Below are 26,415 nucleotides of genomic sequence, written 5' to 3'. Positions count from 1 at the left end.
TCAGAACTTTGTAGTTGGTTTGCTTTTTCACCGGCATAACCTTGAGTGGCCACATACTATGGGGGCTGCAATTGGTGGGAACGTTGGGCTTCTCCATTACATTGAGAGGGCACAGAGACGCCGAGAGAGAGTGCCAATCATGGCCAGACGGAGGAGGGCCAACAGGCGTCGGCACACGAGACCTTACCGTCCCAGGGTTTTCCGCCAACAGTTCTCATACCTCAACATGTCTGAGGAGCAGTGTTTTCAGAGGCTGTGATTCATCAGGGAGGTGGTCACTGAGCTCTGCCACCTGCTTCAGCCAGATCTGCAGCCTCAACTGAGGAGCAGGACGTCTCTGTCGGTGGCAGTGAAGGTGACAGTGGCTCTCAACTTCTATGCCACCGGCTCCTTTCAATCCGCTACTGGGGACATTGCCAATATCTCCCAGTTCGCGGTGCATTGCTGCATCCGTCAAGTCACGAATGCCCTCTTTAAAAGGAGACGTCAGTACATTTCCTTCCCCATGACCCCGGACAAGCAGCAAGAGCGCGCAATAGGAATTGCAAGAATAGCGGGCTTCCCCATGGTCCAGGGCGCCATTGACTGCACGCATGTGGCTTTGCGGGCGCCGCAAGAGAATGCCGAGGATTACCGCAACCGGAAGGGGTTCCATTCGTTGAACGTCCAGTTGGTCTGTGACCACAGACAGCTGATAGTCGCTGTCAATGCCCGCTTTCCAGGCAGCAGCCACGACGCCTTCATCCTGCGCCAGACTTCTGTGGCAGACCTTTTCAAGGCCCCGGCTCACCCAGGAGGCTGGCTTCTTGAGGACAAGGGCTATCCTCTGTGCACCTGGCTGATGACCCCGCTCCGTTCGCCCAGCACCCCTGCTGAAGAACCATACAATGAGAGCCATCAAGCGACCAGGAACATCATTGAGCACACAATCGGCGTGCTCAAGCAACAGTTCCGCTGTCTGGACCATTCTGGAGGAGCCCTTCACCTGAGCGAGTCTCCCATTTCGTCGTTGTGTGCTGCATGCTGCATAACCTGGCAATCCTCAGGACTCAGCCACTGCCACCAGACATTGGAGCACCAGCAGAGGAGGAGGAGGAGCACCAAGATGGGAGGGAGGCACAAAGTGCAAGGGCCGTCCATCAGCGGCTTATAGCAAGTCGGTTCTAGGCCCCCCCTGAGGGAATGGCTTCTACCATTCAAAGAACATGAATGGAACCGTGCCACAACCCCTAAACCGGTCAAGGCAACAAATACTTCAAACAGCAAACATGCACATTCTGAATAAAGACACTTCTTTATTTAACAAACTGTGTGCCCTTCCCGCATGACAATGTAATAGAGAGAAACCCAAAAAAAAGCAGTCAGTCACATAACTAGCTCTCACAACCTGGAGACAATGAACAAAACAGTAACCAAAAAATGACCACGATCCACAGCCTTCAATAAAACATTTAACAGCATTTTGCCACACCTCCTACTTTTTGCCCTTCGAGGGTGATCTGCTTCGCTTGCGAGATTCGCCCCTTCCCACCCTGCAGCTCCTCCATAATGGGACCCCAGTGGCTGCAGCAAGGCTGGGGGAAGGCTGCTGAGTGTCAGAAACTGAGACTGCAGATGCTCTTGAGCGACAGCCTGGACCAGCTCTGGGCCTGGAGGGCCCGGCTGCTGACTGCTCCAACTCTGCATGGGCGGCAGCAGTCTGTCCTACAGTTGGTGGCAGCTGCAGTGGAGAAGTGACAGTGTTGGCAGCAGGAATGCTAACATCCTGACAGAGGACAGCAACTCCCTGGTCGGACGACACACTGGCACTCCCACGGGGCAGCACTGCAGCATGCGGAGCAATCTGCTGAAGCACAGACTGCTGGCCTGCTGCGGCGCGGCGAGGGCCCCGGCGATTCGTGCCCGATCCAGCGAGGGTGGCAGCAGTCAGTGCTCGTGTGGCCTCAATCTGCGTCTGCATGAGACCAGCCACTGACTGCATTGCAGCACTAAGCACTTGCGTGGCAGCCGCCTGTGCTACGCCGAAGTCCTGGAGACTCCTTGCCTGTGCTGCGCCGACGTCCTGGACACTCCTTGCCTGTGCTGCGCCGAAGTCCTGCACACTCCTTGCCAGTGACTCAATGGATTCGGGCATCCTTGCCACTGCAGCCATGAGCGCAGTGTGCCTGTGCTCCGCCTGGGCGCTCATTTCAGCGAGGAGCCACACCTCTTCTGCGCTCACTGTAGCAGGACTTGAGGCCAGACTCTCCCTCCGGGGAGAAGGCCACCGAGCTTCCCTACCACCCCCCCACGTTGCTGCAGCCCGCTGGGCCCCGGAGCTTCACCCTCCTCAGACCATTCCCCCCTGCTCCCCTCCAGGGAAGGCATGTCCCCATTATGGCCATGGGCTGCCTCGGCTGAGGGTGGCACTGATGGTCCGACTTCCTCCTCGTCGTCGCCTTCAGAGTCACTCACAGTGGCAGCTTGAGGGCCCGCCTCCTCACCTGGAGAATCAGCATCTGAAAGCAGGGAGGTACAAGAGTGGCTTTAGCGTGAGGACAGGGTGGCAGCGAGGGAGGCATGAGTGCTGCAATGTACTGTATTGGTTCGATAGTGGCAAAGGATGCTGGTGTGAGGCACAAGTGGAAGGAGAGAGGTCAAAAAGGTGATGACCTTTCCATTGCTGTCCAGAACGGGGTCGGCATCTCCAGTGGCGACGGGGCCAGTCGTCCGGCCTGCCATAATCCGCTGGACTCGCTGCTCCAGATCGCTGAGATCTTGAAGGTGAGGCCGGCCTCCCCCAGTCCGTTGCTGCTGCCTCCTGTTATGGGCCAGCTTGCCCTGCAAGCGAAAGGACGGGCTCTGAGTACAGTGTGAAGCCCTGATCTTGGCTGCACTGCCTCCCATGGTGGAATAGCCCTTACAGTGTGAAGCCCTGATCTTGGCTGCACTGCCTGCCATGGTCGATTAGCCCTTACAGTGTGTAAAGTGCTGAATGTGCGTGTGAGTTTCATGAAAGGCCCATAGGTGTTGGATGAGGGCTGGGCATTGGGGCTTTCAGGACCCTTTGGCCATAAAGTGAGGTCGACATACAGGGATGAAGAGGATTCTGTAAAGGGTACTCGCCCTGACGACCCGAGTGAGGTCGTTGAACTTCTTCCTGCATTGCACAGGGGTCCTCGGCACCATGCTGCTGGAGGTCACTTGGTGAGCCACCTCCCTCCAAGCTTTACGATAGTCGTTGAGCAGCGGCCTCCTGCCACTGTGCGGGAACAGGATAGATCGCCTGCGCTCCAGCGTGCCAACCAGAACCTGCAAGGCCCCCTCGCTGAACCGCTGCGCTTGCTCCCTGGCCCTCTTCATGGTCCTAGGCGTAAGAATGTGGCAGCAGGTCTGTCCAGGCCAAGAATCAGGGCTCTGATGCGCAGGGTGTGGCTGCAATCCAAGATCGAACCTCCCCTTTAAGAACTGACCGGCGCCAGCGTGTCTGCGTGCAATCGCTAACTGGCCGCACCTGCGCTGCGCCCGCCCTCGGTGGTAGCGCCTCGCTTCTCAGGCTTAGCGCCTTAAGACAGTCGTGCAGCGCCTGTTTTAGTGCTCCAAGCACCTCCTGGGACAAAGCAGGCCAATTTAGCAGTAGGTGGCGATAATTTGCGCCGGGCGCAAAATTTCGCGCCCGGTCGATACTTATGCCCCTACCGGGGCGATACTGAATTTCTCCCCCATAATCTTCTGACTTAGAGATAATGGCCGCGATTTTGCGTGGGTTTGGAGGCGGGTCAGGAGCTACTAAATGATTCACGGTGGGTTGCGAACCTGCCTCCACGCAACATTACAAAGTGTCGGGTCTGTGAGTCCCGATCAGACCCGACATCAAGCGGCGGGAGAGCCACTTAAGGTAGTTAACTACCTAGATAATCCGATTTTAAAAGGCTCTTCCCATTTTACTACATTTTCAGCGTGTTGCACGTCATGCGATTGTGCCGGGTTCAGCAACTCACTGAATACTTGACAGCTGTTACTGCAGCATAAAAGCGGACCTGTAACATGGCTGACTTTCAGATGCCAGAACTTTGTGTTTTGAGGTTTTGGAACACATTTTGCAGGTCTATTAAGCTTGTAAGTGTTTAAGCTGAGATCCATATGCACTGTGACCTCCTTGGAAAACCTTCTCCCCACATTGACTGAGCACTTATAACATCTGTTCCTCAACTGCGATATATACCAGCGGAATGGGAATCATTTATACCCTCTCATCCTGGTCCTCATAATCGGAGGAAGAGCAGCCACGGCAGCAGGAGAACCAGGCACAACAGCAGCAGCAACAACAGGAGCGCCAACCTTCTCCTCACCCACCTGATGCTGCACAGGGCAGAGGGCATCAGCGCAGGGCCACACTGCGCCGCAGGAGATACCCCCAACACAGGGTTTACAGGCCGAGGATGAGCTTCCTCAACATGCGTGAGCAGTAATGCTAAAGGAGCCTGAGACTTCCGCGAGAGGTAGTCGCTGACATCGGCACAGTGCTGTAAACACCTGGAGCCCAGAGGAGCAGGTGGACACTCCTTAGCAGTGGCTGTCAAAGTCACCACCACACTCAACTGCTTTGTTTCAGCGTCCTTCCAGGGATCAGCAGCAGACATCAGCGGCATCTCCCAGTCGTCCACACACACTTGCATCACGTAGGTTACCGATGCCCTCTTTACAAAGTCGCACAATTACATCCACTTCTCCACGGATGAAGCAAGTGTAGCCGCGTGTGCGATTGGCTTTGCAAATATGGCAGGCTTCCTAAGGGTGCAGGGCATCGTAGACTGCACACATGTGGCCATTAGGGCATCCCATCAAAGCCCAGCTGCATTTGTCAGCTGCAAGGGCTTCCATCCCCTTAACTTCCAGCTGGTGTGTAACCACAGGAAGAACATTATGCATGTTTGCACCAAGTTCCCTGGCAGTTGTCATGACTCGTTCATCCTGCGGCAGTCTACTGTGCCTCAGCTGTTCAATCTGCCAACCCAACTTTCCAGATGGCTACTTGAAGACTAGGGCTATCCCCTGAAGACGTAGCTGATGACACCGATGAGGAGGCCATCAAACGAAGCTGAGGAGCGGTACAATCTGAGCCACATTTTCACCAGAAGCATCATAGAGCAAACCATCGGCTTGCTCAAAATATGATTCAGCTGCCTTGACAGATCTGGTGGAGCTCTACAGTATGCACCAGCCAGGGTCTCCAGCATCATCGTGGTCTGCTGTGCCCTACACAACATCGCACAGTGGCGTGGCTTACCGCTGCCTAAGGAACAAGTGGCTCAGCGTACAGCCTCCTCAGAGGAGGAGGCGGCAGATGAGGAAGACCTTGCGGAGGCAGATATGCCAGTTCCACCAGCACACGAGCACATTGCTGGCTGTGAGGCAAGGGATGCACTAATCCATGCCAGATTCGCATAAGTTTACACAGCAAACGCATGTGGCTGGCACATGGAAATGAGTGTCTGGCTGACCTTAACACACCATACAGCATCTGTACAATAAACTGTGGGTTCCTATCACTCTGACCATCATCATTACAGACGAAAGGCGCCCTGACCCCTCACTGTGCAACTTCCATTTCTGAGCACACATAGACCAACTCTTTGAATCTTTGACATCGCATTTCTTATTACAATTGAAATAACGATGAGAAACTTCACTTTGTATTAGATCAAAACATCCAAGTGACTACCCTTGTGACTATTTGTGTGTTAACTTTCTCTTACGTGTGCTTCTACATGGTGCATCCCCTGTGGCTTCAGCAGATGTTGAGGCGCCTTGCTCACTTCCATGCTGCACCTGCTTCGACGCCTTTGGCAGGTGTCCTCTGGGTTTGGGAGCCTAGGAGGGCTCGGCAACAGTCTGCTCCTCCTGCGGCTGTGCAGGGGCTGAGACGACCATCTCAGTTGGGTGAGGAATCTGGAGCTCTGACCGAGGGCTCCGCAGTGGCATGGGAGTGTGAGCGCTTGGAGAGGAGCCTACACTTCCTTGTTGTCGACCACCATCATCCCTCCATTGGGTCACTCGCACTTCACTGCTAGCAAGTCGCTGGAGAGCACCTTGCTGCACATCAGTGGGGCCATGAGGACCCGTCTCTGTACTGACAGTCCTCATAACAGGGACGTCCATGTACCTCTGGTTCCTCTCCTCAATAGATGCCCATCTATCCTCCATAGCAGACCATCTATTTAGAAGAGTCACCATGTCCTCCATGGCAGCACCTACATTCGCCATTGCGTGCACCACGGCATTGCTTATGTTTGACATGGACTCCTCCATTCTCTGCACACTCGCAGTTACAGTGGTTGCAAACCCTGTCAGAGACTCCTGCACTTGTTCCTGAAGTTCCAGCACCACGCTCTTTCTGGATGACCCCAGAGGCACAGCGTCCACATGCAGCTGAGCAGAGCTGGCAGAGTCCAGCGCCCTCCGACGAGGACTCTCCACTGCTGTCCCTGTCTTCACCATCTGCTGATGTTCACTTGTGAGCTGTGATACACCAGGTGACAACAGTAATCTATCTTGCAAATGACCCACCGAGGTGTGTGTCTCTGCGCTGGTGCTGGGTGCGCTCAATTCTGCTGACACTGCACCCTCAGAGGCTGCAGCTTCCTCAGGAGTCTTCTGGCTCTTCCTTCTGGACAGTGGGGAGGGGGGCTCTCGACGGTCCTGTGGGGGAGTAAAGGCATGAGTTCGACATGTGATATTAACATAGCAGACACATCCCATTGTGCAGATAATTAGAACTCAATCTATATGAACATCAGATGCCATATCAGTCACTCATGAAATCTAAATGAGAGGGTTGCAAATCTATTCTGTCACCAACTTGCTCTACTTTGCCTGTCTCTCCGACCCCCACTTCCAGCTCCTTAGCATCTCCGACGACGTCGATAGCAGCCTCCTTAGTGGTGGTTAAGTGCGCCATGGAAGGTGGCCCTCCTCCTGTCCTCCCCCTCTCCCTCTTATTGTGGGCTCATTTCCTGCAATGAGGGAGACAAGTGGAGTTTGAGCGAAAATGTTGGAGTGAGTGTAGAGAATCCATAGCATAGATGCTTAGAGGGAGACAAAGATGGAGTGAGGTGCCAATACCAAGGGACCTCCCTGTGCGTTGTTAGTTGTTGCTATTGCATAACAGTGATAGCGAGTGTGAGGGGTGCATAGTAAAATGGTGGAGTGAGTCTGTACATAGAGGGAGGGATGGTTAAGGGTAAGTTGGGATGTGCAGGAGTAGGTTGACCATGCAGAGTGCTGGTGATGAGAAGAGATGGGGAGCAGATTGAAGGTAAGTGTGATGTTATACTCACTTTTACTGAGCATAGCAGATCATTGAACCTTTTCCTGCACTGAACCCAAGTGCGTGAACATAAAGACCTGGCGCTAACCTCCTCAGCAATTTGCAGCCAGGCTGCCTTGGTTTGCTGAGGAGGCTTCCTCCGTCCATTTAAGGGGAACAGAACCTCCTTGCACCCTCTCACTCCCTCCACAAGAGCATGGAGGGAGTCCTCATCGAATCTTGGAGAAACCTTGGCTCTTGAACTAGTCATCTTGCTATCAGTAACACTGAGAAGCAGCAGAATGTGAATGAAACACCACAAGGCTGCATGGGCCCCCGAAATGCAGCTGAATGGAAGACGTCAGCAGAGGCGAGCAGCAGACCCAAACCCACTGATTGGGCCAGGTAATGCGCATGGCAGGCTTAATAAGCCCAGTTAAGGCAAAATAGTTATTTCAGAGCGGCTGAAACCGGCAGCAGAACCGGAACCCGTCGACCAGCCAACCTGACTCCAACCCGCCGCCTATGGCAAAATTGCGGCCAATGGGGAGGAATTTTAACATGAAAATACGGGTGGTTTGCAGACGATGGGGGTGCGGGTGGTAAAGTTTTATAAATCTAAAACCCGACTCCAACCTTCACACTTTCAACTTTTCTCAGGCAGGATGGGGCGGGCAGCCAACCCACTGCCAAGAGGGGGGTTGGCATTTTAAATACGGTAATGAGACCCTGAAGCTTCTGCTTTAACCTGTTCTGCAGGTTTTACTGCGGCCGACCGGGGATCCCAGGTTTCGGGATTCCCGGTAGCTGAAGCAAGGCGAGCACAGCCTCGGGGAGCAATCCTTGTGGGCCGAGAGGAGCAGGAGTGCTTCCTCCCAGCATCCCAAGCTCACCCACCAGCAGCCCACCCCTCCCCGGGGTCGGGGATCGGACCCCCTCTCCCCTTGGCTTGCAACCCGTCCCCCGATCGAACCCCACACCTACCTGTGGGTTGCGGCCTCTCCTCCATCGTTCCCCGCCCGACTGGAAGCCAGCCTGTCAATGACGTCACATGCACGCCGCTCTGGGCGGGTCGGAAACTTCAAAATTCAGCCCAATAGTGCCACCAACTGAGCCAAGCTGACACTAAAGCATGGTAAAGAAGTCTTCTAAGGTATGTGCCAGTAGTCGCTTCGCAAGTGAAAAATAATTGAAATGCAATGTTACCCAGTATAGCATTCTAGGAGACCAGAATTTCAGTTCAAGCGGTTATACGTACAAATTAAGGGTTTCAAAAAGAAACTTGATAGGTTCTTGTCAACAAATGGGACTCAGGGTTGCTGGAGATGCACCAAGGGAATAATGTGGATAGGTGGGCTACCTGGACCGAAGGTCTTCTCCTGCCTGAAACTATTACGATGGCCAGAATTTTCTGTACCTGGGTGGGTCAGGTGCGGGCGGTCACAGTGGCAGGTCGCGACCCTGTTCCTGATCCCATGCCACTTCTCAGATCGACTTTGCATTAGTGGGGTCTATTGAGACTGGCCTGCGCATTTCCCGGCCCTATTAAATGCTGCGTGTCTGATGATGTCAGCTGGGATATTTAAAGGAGTCATGGCCACATTACATTTGAAGGTTCATCTCGGAGTGTGTGCAGGCAGCACCCTGCACAATTGGACTGCTGGAAAGAGTGCCAAATATGACTGCACTGAGACAGAGGGCTGCGCCCAGGTTCTCCGATGACTCCCTCCACATGCTTGTGGAGGGAATCAGAGCACGCAAGGAGGGCCTCTTCCCTTCTAATGGGCAGTAGAGACCTCCCCTGGAGACCAAAAGAGCCTGGCTCCAAATAGCAGCGGAGATAAACAGCAGGGATGTGGTCAGGAGGACCTGGATGTAGTGCCGGTAACGTTTCAATCATCTCATTAGATCAGGAAAGGTGGGTACAGAGCCACACTCAACTTCATCCTGTTGTGCCACTCTGCCTTCCCAATCCTGCTGCTGCACATCCTTACACACACCAACATACCTGGGATGTATCCCAGGCTGCTGTGTGAGGCAAGGGAGGAGATTGCAGGGGCTCTGACACAAATTTTCAGAACCTCTCTGGCCACAGGGGAGGTGCCAGAGGACTGGAGAACAGCTAATGTAGTACAGGACATGGATTGTTCAAGGCTGGAGTAGAATTCCTCTTTTGTCTCGTCTGTGGCTTCCAGTGTTGGGGCGTATGCACTGATGACCGTAGCACACTGGTTCCGGGCTAGGGTGAGCCGAAGAGTCATGAGGCGCTCATTTATACCACTAGGAGAGTCTCTGAGATGCCCAACTGGTTAATTTTTTATGGCAAAGCCTACCCCATGGAGGCGGCGTTCTTCTTCAGGTTTGCCTTTCCGGAAGAAGGTGTAGCCACCACCTTGCTCCTTGAGCTGGCCTTCCCCTGCCCGCCGGGTCTCACTTAGGGCGGCGATGTCAATGTCGAAATGTCTGAGCTCCCGGGCAACGATGGCAGTACGGCGTTCCGGTCTGTCACTGTTGGGGTTGTCCATGAGGGTCCTGACGTTCCAGGTCCCAAACTTCATTTTAAAGGGTGGAAGATGCCTCTGCGTGAATTCTTTTAACGTGGGGTGGCCGTTGCACACCAGCTACCACACGGGCTTGACAGAGCAAGGTCTTGGTCCAATAGCAAGGGGATCCAAGACGATTGGAGACCAGGCTCTGCTACAACAGCCTAGAACACACACACACAAACATACTGCTACTGTCCTCCTCCCTCCTTCCCGCAGGTCCTCTCTGCCTGGGTTTCGTAGGATGCAATGTGGTCCTCCCAACCTCGCTGTTGGCCCGTGCCGCACCTTCCCTGGGCCCCGACCCCACTGCTGGTCCACGCTGCGCCACTCCTGGGCCTTGACCTCGCTGCTGGGCTCGTCCTCGCTCCTGGGTCCCGGCCTCAGACATGAATGATGTTGTCTCTCACAGGATCAAATTAGCACTGATATTCTCGCAATCCCTGGCCCCAAACTCCACTCGCGATCTACTAGTCACTAGATCACTAGTTTGGTGGAGAAGCGTAGTCTTGACGGCAGAGAGGTCTGGGAATTTGGGAGCTAAGTTTAAGTGAAGAGCCAGTGCTCACTGAGAACAAAGAACAGGCATGGTCGGGGGATGGGCAGTGAGCTCAGGTAACTTTAACCTTGCATCTTGAACTTGCAGTTAGGGATAAAATGCACCCACTATTAGAGCCAGGGGAACTTAAACAGCAGAAGAGAGGAGACTGGGGGGAAAAAGAGCAAAGGATGGCAATGGATGGCCATGGATGGCAAAGGAGCTCCCTAGGGAGCTGCCAGCCCAGGAGCCATCTTGTTTCTAAGTCCCTGTCCCAAGTCCCAACGGGCGACAAGCTGATCCTCCTTGGCGACTTTAATGCCAGAGTTGGAAAGGACACAGACCTCTGGGGAGGTGTGATTGGCAGAGACGAGGTAGGGAAAGCCAACTCCAACGGTACCCTCCTCCTGTCGAAATGCTTAGAACATGGCCTTGTCATTATCAACACCTTCTTCCGTCAGAGAGACAATTACAAGGCTTCATGGCAGCACCCTCGCTCCAAGCACTGGCATCTGCTGGACTACGTCATCGTCCGAGTGCGGGACCGCAAAGACGTCCACATCACCCGCGCCATGACAGGAGCCGACGACTGCTGGACAGACCACCGCCTAATCTGTTCTGTCATCTCCATCAATGTAGCCCCAAAACAGCGGTGGCAACAGAAACAATGCCGCAGGAAAATCAACGCTGGAGCAGTCAAAGACCCCGCTAAGAAAGCCCTATTCAGCCTGCGCCTCACAAACAACCTGACGACTCCCAGTGATGCAGAGACACAGAGTGCCCACAGCGCCTGGTCTGCACTCAAGGCCTCCATAATCAGCACCTGTGAAGAGACGCTCGGTCACTTGACCAGGAAACACGAAGACTGGTTCGACGAGAACGACCAGGAGATCCAGGAGCTAATAAGCCGCAAGTGCAAGGCATTCCTGATCTGGAAACAGCAACACAACTCGAGAGCAAGAAAGCAGCTCTACAGACGCCTGAAGGCCGAGGTCCAACAAAAAACTCGCGACCTAAAGAACAGATGGTGGGTGAGACAACAGATTGTGTGCAGTTTTGGTCACCTTATCTGAGGAAGGATGTTCTTGCCATGGAGGGAGTGCAGCGAAGATTCACCAGACTGATACCTGGGATGGCAGGAATGACGTATGAGGAGAGATTGGGTCGATTGGGCTTATACTCGCTGGAGTTTAGAAGAATGAGAGGGGATCTCATTGAAACTTATAAAATTCTAACAGGACTAGACAGACTAGATGCAGGAAGGATGTTCCCGATGGCAGGGGAGTCCAGAACCAGGGGTCACAGTCTTAAGGATAAGGGGTAAGCCATTTAGGACAGAGATGAGGAATTTCTTCACCCAGAGAGTGGTGAACCTGTGGAATTCTCTACCACAGAAGGCAGTTGAGGCCAATTCATTAAATATATTCAAGAAGGAGTTGGATATATTTCTTAAGGCTAAAGGGATCAAGGGATATGGGGAGAAGGCAGGGACAGGGTACTGAGTTTGGATGATCAGCCATGATCTCATTGAATGGCGGAGCAGGCTCGAGGGGCTGAATGGCCTACTCCTGCTCCTATCTTCTATGTTTCTATGAAAGCGCAGGAGATCCAGAAGCTAGCCGACAACCGCGAGGTGCGTGGATTCTTTAGCGCAGTCAAGACCACCTATGGTCCAAGCACCCAAGGTCCTACCCCACAGCGGGCCAAGAACGGAGAGGTACTCATCAAGGACAGAGAGGCAGTCAGTGCCCGCTGAAAGGAGCACTTCGAAGATCTCCTTAACCGAGACTCTGTCTTCAATGCGAGTGTCCTCAACTCCATCCCGCAGCATGCTACCCACCACCATCTCAGCACAACCCCAGCCCGGCATGAGGTTGAAAAGGCCATCCAACAACTGAAGAACAATAAGGCCTCAGGAGCAGATGGAATCCCCGGCGAGGCACTAAAGCATGGCGGAGAAGCACTACTGGCGCGAATTCATGAACTCATTTCTCTTATCTGGAAGGAGGAGAGCATGCCAGGGGATCTCAGAGATGCCGTAATTGTAACCATCTTCAAGAAAGGTGACAAGTCCGATTGCGGTAATTACAGAGGAGTTTCCCTGCTGTCTGCCACAGGGAAAGTCATCGCAAGAATCCTCCTCAATCGCCTTCTCCCAGTGGCCGAAGAGCTCCTCCCAGAGTCGCAATGCGGATTCCGCCCACTAAGGGGTACAATGGACTTGATCTTCACCGCACGTCAGTTACAAGAGAAATGCAGGGAACAGCACCAACCACTGTACATGGCCTTCTTTGATCTCACAAAGGCCTTCGACACTGTCAACCGTGAGGGATTATGGAGTGTCCTCCTCAAATTCGACTGCCCTCAAAAGTTTGTCACCATCCTCCGCCTGCTTCACGACGACATGCAAGCCATGATCCTAACCAACGGTTCCACCACAGACCCAATTCACATACGAACCGGGGTCAAGCAAGGCTGTGTCATCGCACCAACGCTCTTCTCGATCTTCCTTGCTGCAATGCTCCATCTCACCCTCAGTAAGCTCCCCACTGGAGTGGAGCTAATTTATGGACCAAATGGGAAACTGTTCAACCTCCGTCGCCTCCAGTCCAGATCCAGGGTCATCCCATCCTCTGTCGTCAAATTACAGTATGCAGACGACGCTTGCGTCTGCGCTCACTCGGAGGTCGAACTCCAAACCATCGTCAACAACTTCACCGAAGCGTACGAGAGCATGGGCCTTACACTAAACATCCGTAAGACAAAGGTCCTCTACCAACCTGCCCCCGCCACACAGTACTGCCCCCCGATTATCAAAATCCACGACAAGGCCTTGGACAACGTGGACCACTTTCCATACCTCGGGAGCCTACTGTCAACAAGGACAGACGTCAATGACGAAGTCCAACACCACCTTCAGTGTGCCAGTGCAGCTTTCAGTCGCCTGAGGAAGAGAGTGTTTGAAGATCAGGACCTCAAACCCGGCACTAAGCTCATGGTCTACAGAGCAGCAATGATGCCCGCCCTGCTTTATGCCTCGGACATGGACCATGTACAGCAGGCACCTCAAAGCACTGGAGAGGTACCACCAACGCTGCTTCTGCAAGATCCTGCAAATCCATTGGCAGGGTAGGCGCACCAACGTCAGTGTTCTCGCTCAGGCCAACATCCCCAGCAACGAAGCTTTGACCACGCTCAATCAGCTCCGATGGACGGGTCACATCGTCTGCATGCCCAAAACGAGACTCCCAAAACAAGCGCTCTACTCGGAGCTCCGACATGGCAAGAGAGCCCCAGGTGGGCAGAGGAAACGCTTCAAGGACACCCTCAAAGCCTCCTTGAAAAAGTGTAACATCCCCACCGACACCTGGGAATCCCTGGCCCAATACCACATAAAGTGGAGGAGAAGCATCCGGGAAGGCGCCGAACACCTCGAGTCTCTTCGCCAGGAGCAAGCGAAAGCCAAGCGCAAGGAGCGCACGTCAACCCAAGCACCCCACCCACCCGCCCCTTCAACCACCGTCTGCCCAACCTGTGACAGAGACTGTAGGTCCCGCATTGGACTCACCAGTCACCTGCAAATTCATTTTTAATGTGGAAGCAAGTCATCCTCGGTTCCCGAGGGACTGCCTAAGAAGAAGACCATTGTTCAAGAAGGGTAGTAGGGATAAACCAGGGAATTACAGGCCAGTGAGCCTAACATCAATGGTAGGGTAATTGTTGGAAAAAATTCTGAGGGACAGAATTAGTCTCCACTTGGAGAGGCAGGATTTAACCAGGGATAGTCAGCATGGCTTTGTCAGGGGGAGATCATGTCTGACCAATTTGATTGAATTTTTCGAGGGGGTGACTAGGTGTGTGGATGAGGGTAGTGCAGTTGATGTAGTCTACATGGACTTCAGTAAGGCATTTGACAAAGTCCCACATGGGAGACTGGTCAAGAAGGTAAGAGCCCGTGGGATCCAGGGCAATTTGGCACATTTGATCCAAAATTGGCTTAGTGGCAGGAGGCAGAGGGTGATGGTCGAAGGTTGTTTTTGTGACTGGAAGCCTGTGTCCAGTGGTGTACCGCAGGGATCGGTGCTGGGTCCTGTTATGTTCATTAATAAATAGACATTCTTATTATGAACACAGCTAGCTTTTGCTAGTTACTTTTATTGAGCACATGTGGACTTGTACAGCATCTTGTAGAGGCTTCCATCTTGACTGCTGCCTTGTGGGTAGCCTAGCCTCATGGGTAATGTAGTCTTAATCTATATACATAAAGCAGCTCTTCTGTCTGTCCGGATGTCTGTCTGTCCGCCTGTTCTCTATACGTTTGAAAGTTAGAGAGCGCACCGACGCGTGCGTCACCTCAAAAGAAAGCTTGCGATTCCGGACCGGTCATAGGCGTATTTACGTTTCGGCCGGACAAAAATCCCGCCGGCGGTATCCGAAAAACGTTCAGCGTTCCGCTCATTAGCATCTCATTAGCGACCGTGTGACGTCGAGGTCGACCAATCGGACGGGCGCGTGCCATCCTACAGTTGAGTGTCGAGTGACTCGACGATTGACCAATCCTACGCTTCGGTGACCTGACCGGTCGACCAATCGGTGCGTGTGTGGGCGGGCCTTATCCTTCTGAACCGAGGTGAGTGGCCGCCATCTTGATTTTTCACAATTTTTTCCCCCACACTTTCTGTGTGTTAGGGAACTATGGTAAATATTTTAATGATGTGTTAGGGAATTAAATAACAATTTAATAGGGGGGGGGAGAGCCTCGGGAAATCGCGGGGGGGGGGGAGAGCCTCGGGAAATCGCGGGGGGGGGGAGAGCCTCGGGAAATCGCGGGGGGGGGCGAGCCTCGGGAAATCGCGGTGGGCTCGCACTGACCGCGCATGCGCCGCCCGCCCGCAGCGGCCGTCCATCAGCCGCGCGATACGCGGGGGACCTCAGCTCCGGACTTCAGGCGCTAGGCAGGGGGAGGGGCCGGAGAGAGGGACAGAGGGGAGTGGGGGAGGGGAGGGGTGGGGTGGAGTGGGCGAGGGGAGGGGTGGGGGTGGGCGAGGGGAGGGGTGGGGGTGGGCGAGGGGAGGGAGGAAGGGAGACAGGGGAGGGGAGGGAGAGGAGGGGAGGGGAGGGGAGGGAGGGATAGGACAGGGAGAGGACATGACAGGGAGAGGGGGGACACACATGGGCAGGGAGACCAAGCGCCCCAAAATTGCCCTCGCAACGCGGGGCTCCCCAGCTAGTATAATATATAGCTGGGTAGTGTAGTCTTATACATACAGCTATATACAGCTCTAATGCTCCACCTAGTGTCCACCACAGAATGACGTTATTGATCACTACATCCTTCTTTCTTTGAGGTTTAACAAAATCAATATCAATCAACTTTCAAGAAAACAATAAAGATAATATCAGTAACACTTTTGTTAGTGCTCTATAAACATAAACATTTTCAAAACAGTCAACACATTTTCAAAGCTTTACATTGTACTCAAAGATTAAGTCTATCAGGCTCTTTTACTTCGCGTGTGGATCTTCTCAACACGGGTAAGTCTGATGTGTCTTCATGAGATTGTTCTGGCGGTGAATGACAAGATGCAGTTGCGGCATTGTCATCAATCTGCTTTTGTATAGATCGAGGTCTCCTTGCGATCTTTGCTTGGAGAGGGTTTCAGTGTTTCCTTCACTCTTCATGCCATAACTCTCAATGTAGTCAATGCACTCTCGAAAAACTGCTGGCAGCTGGATCCCATCATACAGCATAGTCCTCTCAGCAGCCTCAGCTAATGGAACACCAAAGATTGGCCTGAGGAAAGAAGGAGTATCCACCGGAACTGCTTCCTGGTCTGGTGCAGGCATCTTCTTTTCCTTTTTCTCTTTCCACTGCTTAACAACATCTGCTGCGGTTATATCTTTGGACTTTTTCTCCTTGTGTTTTTCCTCTTTGTGCTTTTCTTCCTTTGGCTTCTCTTTGACCTTGAAGTCTTTTTCTTTCTTCTTGGAGAAACTAGGCTTTTTGAAGACATGGATACCCTTTGGCCTTTTCATCCTTGATGGGCTCTCTGCTTCATCACCTGAGTCATCTGGTCTGCTTATGGCACAGTTTATATGGTAGACTCTCTTGACCAGTTCTAAGTCTTCACAAGCTTTGTCACCTAGTATCGAATCAAGTCTTTCAGCCACAACAGAAAACATGAGATGATGCACTTTGTCTTTGACTGTCACTTTAAGTCTGCATACACCTAAGCTATCTATTTTCTGTCCATTATAGTCCTTCAGTAGTACTGACTTTTTCTGTATTTTGGGCTTTTCTTTCATATTGTTAATGTCACTCATACTGATTAAGTTTGCTTTTGCCCCAGTGTCCAGTTTCAATGTAACTAATGCTCCATTTATCTGCAGTGGGATCATCCATTTGTCCTCTTTTACTGCATTAACTTTATGTTCAGCATTGTCTATTTCTGAGGGCTGCACATTTTCTGTATCGTTTTTGATAACGTCACATGACACCATTCCTACAAAAAATGTCTCACTTAAATCAGTGTCCTTAATCACATTAACTCGTTGCCCTTTCGTCGTTTTTACTTTTGAAAAGCATTGTTTAGCAAAGTGATTCTTTCCATTACACTTTGTGCACATTTTTCCAAACGCTGGGCATTGTCTTAACTGGTGTTTGTAACCACAGCGTTTACAATTAAAAATTTCATCCTCCGATTGCTTTTCATTTCTGTTCTGCCCACGTTTCTTCCCCTTGTAGGACACAGCACCGACAGCAGCATTATCACTCATTACATTCGCATCATTATTGATTTCGAGCTAGCTTGCTGGCTTGGCATATTTTCACCGCATTTTCCAAATTTAGTTCGGTTTCTCTCAACAGACGTTCCCTGACTTTTTTATCATGAATACCAAACACAATCTGGTCACGAATCATGGATGCTTTGAGCTCAGAGAAATTACATGTCTGTGCTTTCAGTTTCAGATCAGTTATAAAGCTATCAAAAGTTTAATTTTGCTGCTGTGTCCGAGACCAGAAGATGTATCTTTCATAGGTCTCATTCTTTTTGGGAGAGCAATGTGCATCAAATTTTTTTAGCACATCTTCTAATTTTTCTCTGTTCTCCACTGGATTAAATACAAATGTATTAAATACCTCTATCGCCTGTGGGCCTGCAACCGTAAGCAGCAACGCTATCTTCCTTGCGTCTGGCTTCGTACCGAATCCGATGGCTGCAATGTAGAGTTCGAATTGCTGTTTAAAAGTCTGCCAGTTGTAGTCGATTTTTTCTGTGAGATTCAAACGCTCTGGTGGCTTCAAATTCTCCATGTCGCTTTTCACAATTTTCAGCAGATCTTCACCACCCTGGTACCATGTTATGTTCATTAATAAATAGACATTCTTATTATGAACACAGCTAGCTTTTGCTAGTTACTTTTATTGAGCACATGTGGACTTGTACAGCATCTTGTAGAGGCTTCCATCTTGACTGCTGCCTTGTGGGTAGCCTAGCCTCATGGGTAATGTAGTCTTAATATAATATATAGCTGGGTAGTGTAGTCTTATACATACAGCTATATACAGCTCTACTGCTCCACCTAGTGTCCACCACAGAATGACATGTTATTGATCACTACAGGTCCTTTGCTGTTTGTAGTGTATATTAATGATTTAGATATGAATGTAGGAGGTATGATCAGTAAGTTTGCAGATGACACAAAAATTGGTGGAGTGGTAAATAGCGAGGAGGGAAGCCTCAGGCTACAGGACGATATAGACGGGATGGTCAGAACAGTGGCAAATGGAATTTAATCCTGAAAAGTGTGAGGTGATGCATTTTGGGAGGACTAACAAGGCAAGGGAATACACAATGAATGGTAGGATCCTAGGAAGGACAGAGGATCAGAGGGACCTTGGTGTGCTTGTACATAGATCCCTGAAGGCAGCAGGACAGGTAGATAAGGTGGTTAAAAAGTCTTATGGGATACTTGCCTTCATTAGCCGAGACATAGAATATAAGAGCAGGGAGGCTATAATGGTTAGGCCACAGCTGGAATACTGTTTGCAGTTCTGGTCCACACACTATAGGAAGGATGTGATTGTATTAGAGAGGGTGCAGAAGAGATTCACCAGGATGTTACCTGGGCTGGAGCGCTTCAGCTATGAAGAGAGACTGGACAGGCTGGGGTTGTTTTCCTTAGAGTAGAGAAGGCTGAGGGGGGACCTGATTGAGGTGTACAAAATTATGAGGGGCATAAATAGGGTAGATAGAAAGGAACTTTTCCCCTTAGTGAGGGGTCAATAACCAAGGGGCATAGTTTCAAAGTAAGGGGCAGGAGGTTTAGAGGGGATTTGAGGAAAGACTTTTTCACCCAGAGGGTGGTTGGAATCTGGAACTCACTGCCTGAAAGGGTGGTAGAGGCAGGTCATTATTTGCATAATGGAATCTGTACCCATTCTTCATTTGACATATCTAACTCATCTCTTTACTCTCCCACAGGTCAATCAAGAGCCCCCCCCCCCCCCCCACTACTTTTCAGGAGGAAGAGGAAGACGACATCTCAGAGGAGCCTCCAGCCTCTGAGGGCGCACCGTCACCAGACATAAGCGCACCCAGCACCAGCGCAGATACGCACACCATGGTGGGTGCCACGCAAGATAGTGTTGTCACCTGGTGTCTCACAACTCACAAGTGAGCAAGAGCAGATGGTGGAGACAGGGACAGGAATGGAGACTCCTCGTCCGAGGGTGCAGGATGCTCCCAGCTCTGCTCAGCTGCATGCAGACGCTGAGCCTCAGGGACCAGCCAGAAAGAAGGTGATCCTGGAGGTGCAGCAAGAAGTGCAGGAGACTTTGACAGGTTTTGCGAGCGCGATGTCTGCAAATGTGCAGAGAATGGAGGAGTCCATCTCCAATATGAGAACCACCGTGTCGCAGGCGATGGCGACTGTAGGCTCTTCCATTAATAGGATGGCCACCTGCATGGAGCAGCTAATGCACCACTCACAGGAGCACATGGCCTCTATGGAGAATAGATAGCAGAGGCTCATAGACCTCTTCTCTAGGAGGGATGTTACCGTAGACGTGGGTCCTCATGGCCCCACTGCTGTGCTCTCCAGCTCCTTGCTAGATGATGGTGAGAGGGGACATGCAAATAGGGGATTCTCTCAAAGTGCTCACACTTCTCCCCCGTTGCCACCCCCTCAGCCAGAGCCCCAGATACCACCTCGGATAGCGATGGCCGAGTTTGCCCCTGCACAGTCGCAGGAGGAGCAGACTTTGATGGGGCCATCAGAGGCTCCAAAACCCAGAGGATGTCCGCCAAAAGCGTCTAAGCAGTCGCAGCAAGGAAGTGAGCAGGCTGCCTCTACCTCTGCTGAAGCCACAGGGGTAGCACCTCGTAGAAGCACACGTAAGAGAAAGATGAAACACAAGTAGATTCACAAGGGTAGCCACTTGGGTGTTTTGTTAAATGATTGTGTAAAGTTTCCGTTACTGTAATGTTGCACATAAAAATCTTTATTTTCACCACTTTCCGGGCATGGACAAACTTGTGTGCACCTTTGGAAGTGGCTTAGTGAGTTGGAGTGAATGGTGATACATAATGTTACCTCCAGCAATGGTGGTCAGTGTGAAAGGAATGGCTTGGTCATTGTAGCGATGCTTTATGGTGTTGCTGTGGGGTGGTGCCAACCTAGCACAGCATGTGGCAGCCATATGGGTGTAATGCGTAAAGGTAAGTAAATCTGGCCATGATGAGCCCATCCATGGCCTCCTGGGCAGCAATGTACTCGGGTGCTAGTGGGATCTGGACCGCAGCTTCCTCCTGCTCCTGTTCCTCCTCCTCCTCATCTTCCAGCTGATGCTTCTCCTCTGAAGTGGCTGTGCGCTCAGTGCCTTACACTTCATGCAGCGCCAATCTTCGCTGCTGCGCTATGTTCAGGGCGCAGCAGACCACGACAATTCTGGAGACACTGGCTGGTGCATACTGAAGGGCTTCTCCAGATCTGCCAAGGCATCTGAAGCACATTTTCAGCATGCCTGTAGTCTGCTCTATGACACGTCTGGTGGAAATGTGGCTTTCATTATATCTCTCTTGGGCTTCAGTACTTGGCCTCCTCAAGGGTGTCATGAGCCGCATGTTCAGTGGACACTCCTTGACTCCAAGCAGCCAGCCGGAATGTCTGTTTGGAGGAGCGAAGGGCTGAGGGAGGGTTGACTGGCACGGAACGAAAGAGTCATGGCAGTTTCCAGGGAATTTGGCAAACACATGCATGATGATCTTCCTATGGTTGCAGGCCAGCTGCACGTTGAGGGAGTGGAGGCCCTTGCGATTGACAAACACTTCTGGGTGATGATGGGGTGCCCTGATGGCCACATGTGTGCAGTCACTGACGCGCTGCACCCATGGGAAGCCAGCCATAGCGGCAAAGCCGAGCGCCCGCCCAGTAACACTGGCGTCATCAGTGGCAAAGTTGATATAATTGGCTGTCTTGTCAAGCAGGGCATCGATGACCTGTGTGATGCATCTGTGGGCAGCTGACTGCGAGATGCCGCAAATGTCTGTTGCAGTTCCCTGGAAGGAGCCTGAGGCGACGAAGTTGAGGGCGCTGGTGACTTTGACAGCCACTGGTAAGACATGTCCACCCACTCCTCTAGGCTGCAGGTCTTGCTCCAGCAATGTGCAAATGTCTGAAATGATCTGGCACGATAGCTTGAGCCTCCTTTGGCACTGCTGCTCAGTCATGTTGAGGAAGCTCATCCTCTGCCTGTATTCCTTGTGTTGGGGGTATCACCTCTGGCGCGGTACAGCCCTGCGCTGATGCCCTCCATCCTGTGCAGCATCAGGTGATTGAGGAGAGGCTGGTGGTGTTGTTGTTGGTGTTGTTGTTGGTGCTGCTGGTGTGCCTGGTGCTGCTAGTGTTGGGGCTCATCGTGGTCCGATTCTGAGGAACAAGGTGAGACAGTACAAACGGCACCCATGCTGATGGAATAAATGGCAGGTCAAGTAGAGATGATGGAAGCAATAGATCAATGATGTAATAGGTTCTATGAGGTGACACTGAATGGCGACTTTTCTGGAAAAACTTGCAGCCTCTAGAAAGCTAAATCTGTGCTGGCAATGCAGTCAGCATAAGAACATAAGAAATAGGAGCAAGAGTAGGCCAATCGGCCCCTCGAGCCTGCTCCGCCATTCAATAAGATCATGGCTGATCTGATCCTAACCGCCAATCTACTATCACAGAACCATCTCCTGAATCTAACAGAATTAGACACACAAAATAGGAGCAGGATCAGGCTACACGGCCCCTGGGCCCGCTCCGCTACCCACAGGGCCATGACCGATCCGAACCTAGACTCATGTCCAAATTCCTGCCCGCTCCCCGTAACCCTTAATTCCCTTTACTTCTAGGAAACTGTCTATTTCTGTTTTAAATTTATGTAATGATGTAGCTTCTACAGCTTTTTGGGGCAGCATATTCCATGGACCTACCACCCTCTGAGTGAAGTAGTTCCTCCTCATCTCAGCTTTGAAAGAGCAGCCCCTTATTCTAAGACTATGCCCCCTAGTTCTAGTTTCACCCATCATCGGGAACATCCTCCCCGCATCCACCCGATCCAACCCCTTCACAATCTTATATGTTTCAATAAGATCGCCTCTCATTCTTCTGAACTCCAATGAGTAGAGTCCCAATCTACTCAACCTCTCCTCATATGTCCATCCCCTCATCCCCGGAATTAACCGAGTGAACCTTCTTTGTACTGACTCGAGAGCAAGTATGTCTTTTCTTAAGTATGGACACCAAAACTGTATGCAGTATTCCAGGTGCGGTCTCACCAATACCTTGTACAACTGTAGCAATACCTCCCTATTTTTATATTCTATCCCCCTAGCAATGAAAGTCAACATTCCATTGGCCTTCTTAATCACTTGCTGAACCTGCATACTAACCTTTTGAGTTTTGTGCACCAGGACCCCCAGATCCCTTTGTACTTCAGTACTTTCCAGTTTCTTGCCATTAAGATAATAACTTGCTCTACGATTTTTCCTGCCAAAGTGCATAACCTCACACTTTCCAGTATTGTATTCCATCTGCCAAATCTCTGCCCACTTACTTAGCCTGTCTATGTCCCCTTGCAGGTTTTTTATGTCCTCCTCACTCACTACTTTCCCTCCCATCTTAGTATCATCTGCAAATTTTGATATGTTACACTCGGTCCCCTCCTCCAAATTGTTAATATAGATTGTAAAGAGTTGGGGACCCAGCACTGACCCCTGCGGAACACCACTAGTTACTGATTGCCAGTCTGAGAACGAACCATTTATCCCAACTCTCTGCCTTCTGTTAGATAGCCAATCCTCTATCCATGCCAGAATATTACCCCCAATCCCGTGATTTTTTATCTTAAGCAATAATCTTTTGTGTGGCACCTTGTGAAATGCCTTTTGGAAGTCTAAATACACTACGTCCACTGGTTCCCCTTTATCCACCCTATATGTTACTTCCTCAAAAGAACTCCAGCAAATTTGTCAAACATGACTTCCCCTTCATAAAACCATGCTGACTTTGTCCTATTAAATGATGTTTATCCAAATGTCCTATTACTGTCTCCTTAATAATGGACTCCAAAATTTTACCTACCACAGATGTTAGGCTAACCGGTCTATAGTATCCAGCCTTCTGTCTACTGCCCTTTTTAAATAAAGGTGTTACATTAGCAGTTTTCCAGTCTGCCGGGACCTTTGCTGAGTCCAGGGAGTTTTGGAAAATTATTACCAATGCATCCACAATCCCTATCGCCACTTCCCTCAAGACCCTAGGATGTAAGCCATCAGGTCCAGGTGACTTATCCGCCTTGAGTCCCATTATTTTACCGAGTACCACTTCCTTAGTGATTTTGATCGTGTTTAGCTCCTCCCCCCCTATAGCCCCCTGTTTGTCCAGTGTTGGGATATTCTTAGTGTCCTCTACTGTAAAGACTGATACAAAATATTCATTCAGTGTTTTTGCCATCTCCATATTTCCCACCATTAATTTCCCGGTCTCATCCTCTAAGGGGCCAACATTTACTTTAGCCACCCTTTTTCTTTTTATATAACTATAAAAACTCTTACTGTTTTTATATTTTTTGCTAATTTACTTTCATAATCTATCTTCCCTTTCTTAATCAATCTTTTTGTTATTTTTTGCTGTCTTTTAAAGTTTTCCCAATCCTCTATCCTCCCACTAGATTTGGCTACCTTATATGCCCTTGTTTTTAGTCGAATACTATCCTTAATTTCTTTACTTAGCCACGAATGGCTGTCTTTTCTTTTACACCCTTTTCTCAGTGGAATATATTTTTTTTGGAAGTTGTAAAATAACTCCTTAAATGTACACCACTGATCATGTATCGTCTTACCCTTTAATCTATTTTCCCAATCCACTCTACTCAATTCCGCTCTCATACCTTCATAGTCTCCTTTATTCAAGCTTAGCACGCTTGTTTGAGATCCAACCTTCTCACCCTCTAATTGAATATGGAATTCAACCATGTTATGGTCACTCATTCCAAGGGGATCCTTTACTCGGACATTTTTAATTAATCTGTCTCGTTACACAGGACCAGATCTAAGGTTGCTTGCCCCCTGGTCGGTTCAGTTACATACTGCTCAAGAAACCCATCCCTAATACACTCAATGAACTCATCCTCAAGGCAGCCCTGCCCAATTTGATTTGTCCAATTAATATGATAGTTAAAATCCCCCATTATTATAGAGTTCCCTTATTACAAGCCTCAACTATTTCCTGATTGATACTCCATCCAACAGAGTTGCAACTGTTCGGAGGCCTATAGACTACGCCCACTAGTGTTTTTTTCCCCTTATTATTCCTTATCTCCACCCAAACTGTTTCATTATCCTGATCTTTTGACCCAATATTATTTCTCTGTATTACAGTGACTCCTTCCTTTATTAACATAGCCACCCCACCTCCCCTTCCTTCCTGCCTGTCCTTCCTGATTGTTAAATAACCTGGTATGTTTAATTCCCAGGCATTGTCACCCTGCAGCCATGTTTCTGTAATGGCCACAAGATCATACCCATATGTAGTTATTTGTGCCATTAACTCGTCTATTTTGTTACGAATGCTACGTGCATTCAGATAGAGAACTTTCAAATATGTTTTGTGACACTTAGTTCTTGCTTTTGCCCTTTTTATTACTTTACCTTTTACTCCATACCTTCTGCCCCTTCCTGACACGCTCTGGTTTTTAATTTCCCCACTGCTACCTAAGTCTATGACCTTCTCTGTTGTCATTTTTATTATTTGCTCTCTAGGAACCTCCCCCCCACTAGTTAGTTTAAAGCCCTCTCTACAGCCCTAGTTACATGATTCGCCAGGACTCTAGTCCCAGCACTGGCCAAGTGAAGCCCGTCCCAACGGAACAGCTCCCTCCTGCCCCAGTACTGGTGCCAGTGTCCCAGGAAGCAAAACCCATTTCTCCCACACCAGTCTTTGAGCCACGCATTTAACTCTCTAATGTTATTTGACCTAGCCAAATTCGCTCGTGGCTCAGGTAATAATCCAGAGATTATTACCCTTGAGGTTCTGTTTTTTAATTTGACCCCTAGCTGCTCATACTCCTTTAACAGAACCGGCTTCCTAGTCCTATCTACGTCGTTTGTACCAACATGGACCACGACAACTGGATCCACCCCCTCCCACTGCAAGTTTCTTTCCAGCCCAGAGGAGATGTCCTTAACCCTGGCACCGGGTAGGCAACACAGCCTTCGGGACTCTCGCTCTCGGCTGCAGAGAACTCTATCCTCCTAATAATACTATCCCCTACCACTACAACATTTCTATTTACTCCCCCCTCTTGAATGGCCCCCTGTTCCACGGTGCTGTGGCCAGGTTGCTCATCCTCCTTGCAGTCCCTGCTCCTGTCCCCACAGGGAGTAAGAACCTCGAACCTGTTGGACAAGAGCAAGGGCTGCGGCTCCTCCAACACTACCTCCTGGATCCCCGTACCTGCCTCACTCGTAGTCACACCGTCCTGTCCCTGACCATGGGCTACATCTGAATTAATTCACTTCATAGGTGTGACCACCTCCTGAAACACAGAGTCCAGGTACTTCTCCCCGTCCCTGATGTGTCGCAGTGTCTGAAGCTCAGACTCCAGCTCATCAACACGGAGCTGGAGTTCCTGTAGCAGCAGACACTTGTCACAGATGTAATCACCATGAGCCTCAATGGGGTCCAACGGCTCCCACATCTCGCAACAGTAACACATCACCTGCTCCATTCTATGTAATTAATTAAATTTTTTATTGTTAGTTATGGACACCCTCTGCCCGATTATAGATGCTAGTATCCCCTTTAATTAATTGGATTTAAGTTAAATCAGTCCCTCTAATTACACCAGTTAAATGGTTTACCAACAGTCACTCTGCACCAGAAAGGCTTTATTAACTACAACCCACAGAGTTAAAGTTTGAAAAGAGCACCTAACACCCCACTTACCCTAACTCACACTTACCCAAACTCACAGCACTCTCTGCTGACTCGCACTCAGTGCTTGCTTGCACTAGCACTGGTCTTTTTATACTGTTTGTTTGTTTACAGCCAAATGAGTAATCCCTGCTGATTGGTTAGAGAACTGGTTTCCACTGCCTGCTGTGCCAATTTACTCCTACTGCAGTGTTACCTTGTTTTACTCTTCTTAAACCAACAGAATCCCAAATATTTAACTTTTCCCCTTTACTTAAACTGCTTAAGTAATCTTATCAAGAATGATTTAAAGAGAAATAACAATTAAAGAACTCTCACACTTATCCAAACTCACAGCACTCTCTGCTGACTCGCACTCAGCTTCTGCCTGAGGAAAGTGATCAGCTGTGAGGTGGGAATTTTTATTGTACTTTCCATGCTGTGCACTAATCAGTGGTCATCCAGTGAACTTTGAAAGGTAGGGTTAAAAAGACTCTTAAGGGTCTGACAAGTACCTAATAATGATTTGAATTAGGTCGCCTGTCTCTGCCATTCGGGTCACTGCCACGCTGGCAAACGCACCC

The 26,415-nt window shown here is 50.3% G+C and overlaps 1 protein-coding gene across 1 annotated transcript in view; it reads left to right on the top strand.

The window, feature by feature from the left end:
• The window catches only part of LOC147106682 (sperm-specific sodium:proton exchanger-like), a 504,645-nt gene that overhangs the window by 401,524 nt on the left and 76,706 nt on the right, over nt 1-26,415 (top strand). The gene's annotated exons all lie outside the window — the stretch shown is intronic.

The sequence above is a fragment of the Somniosus microcephalus genome, chromosome 15, assembly GCF_052327205.1.
Source record: "Somniosus microcephalus isolate GS21.2 chromosome 15, FLI_Smic_1.0, whole genome shotgun sequence".
NCBI lineage: Eukaryota > Metazoa > Chordata > Chondrichthyes > Squaliformes > Somniosidae > Somniosus > Somniosus microcephalus.
Note: the sequence above shows the minus strand (reverse complement) of the source record. Positions and strands in the feature narration are given on the sequence as shown.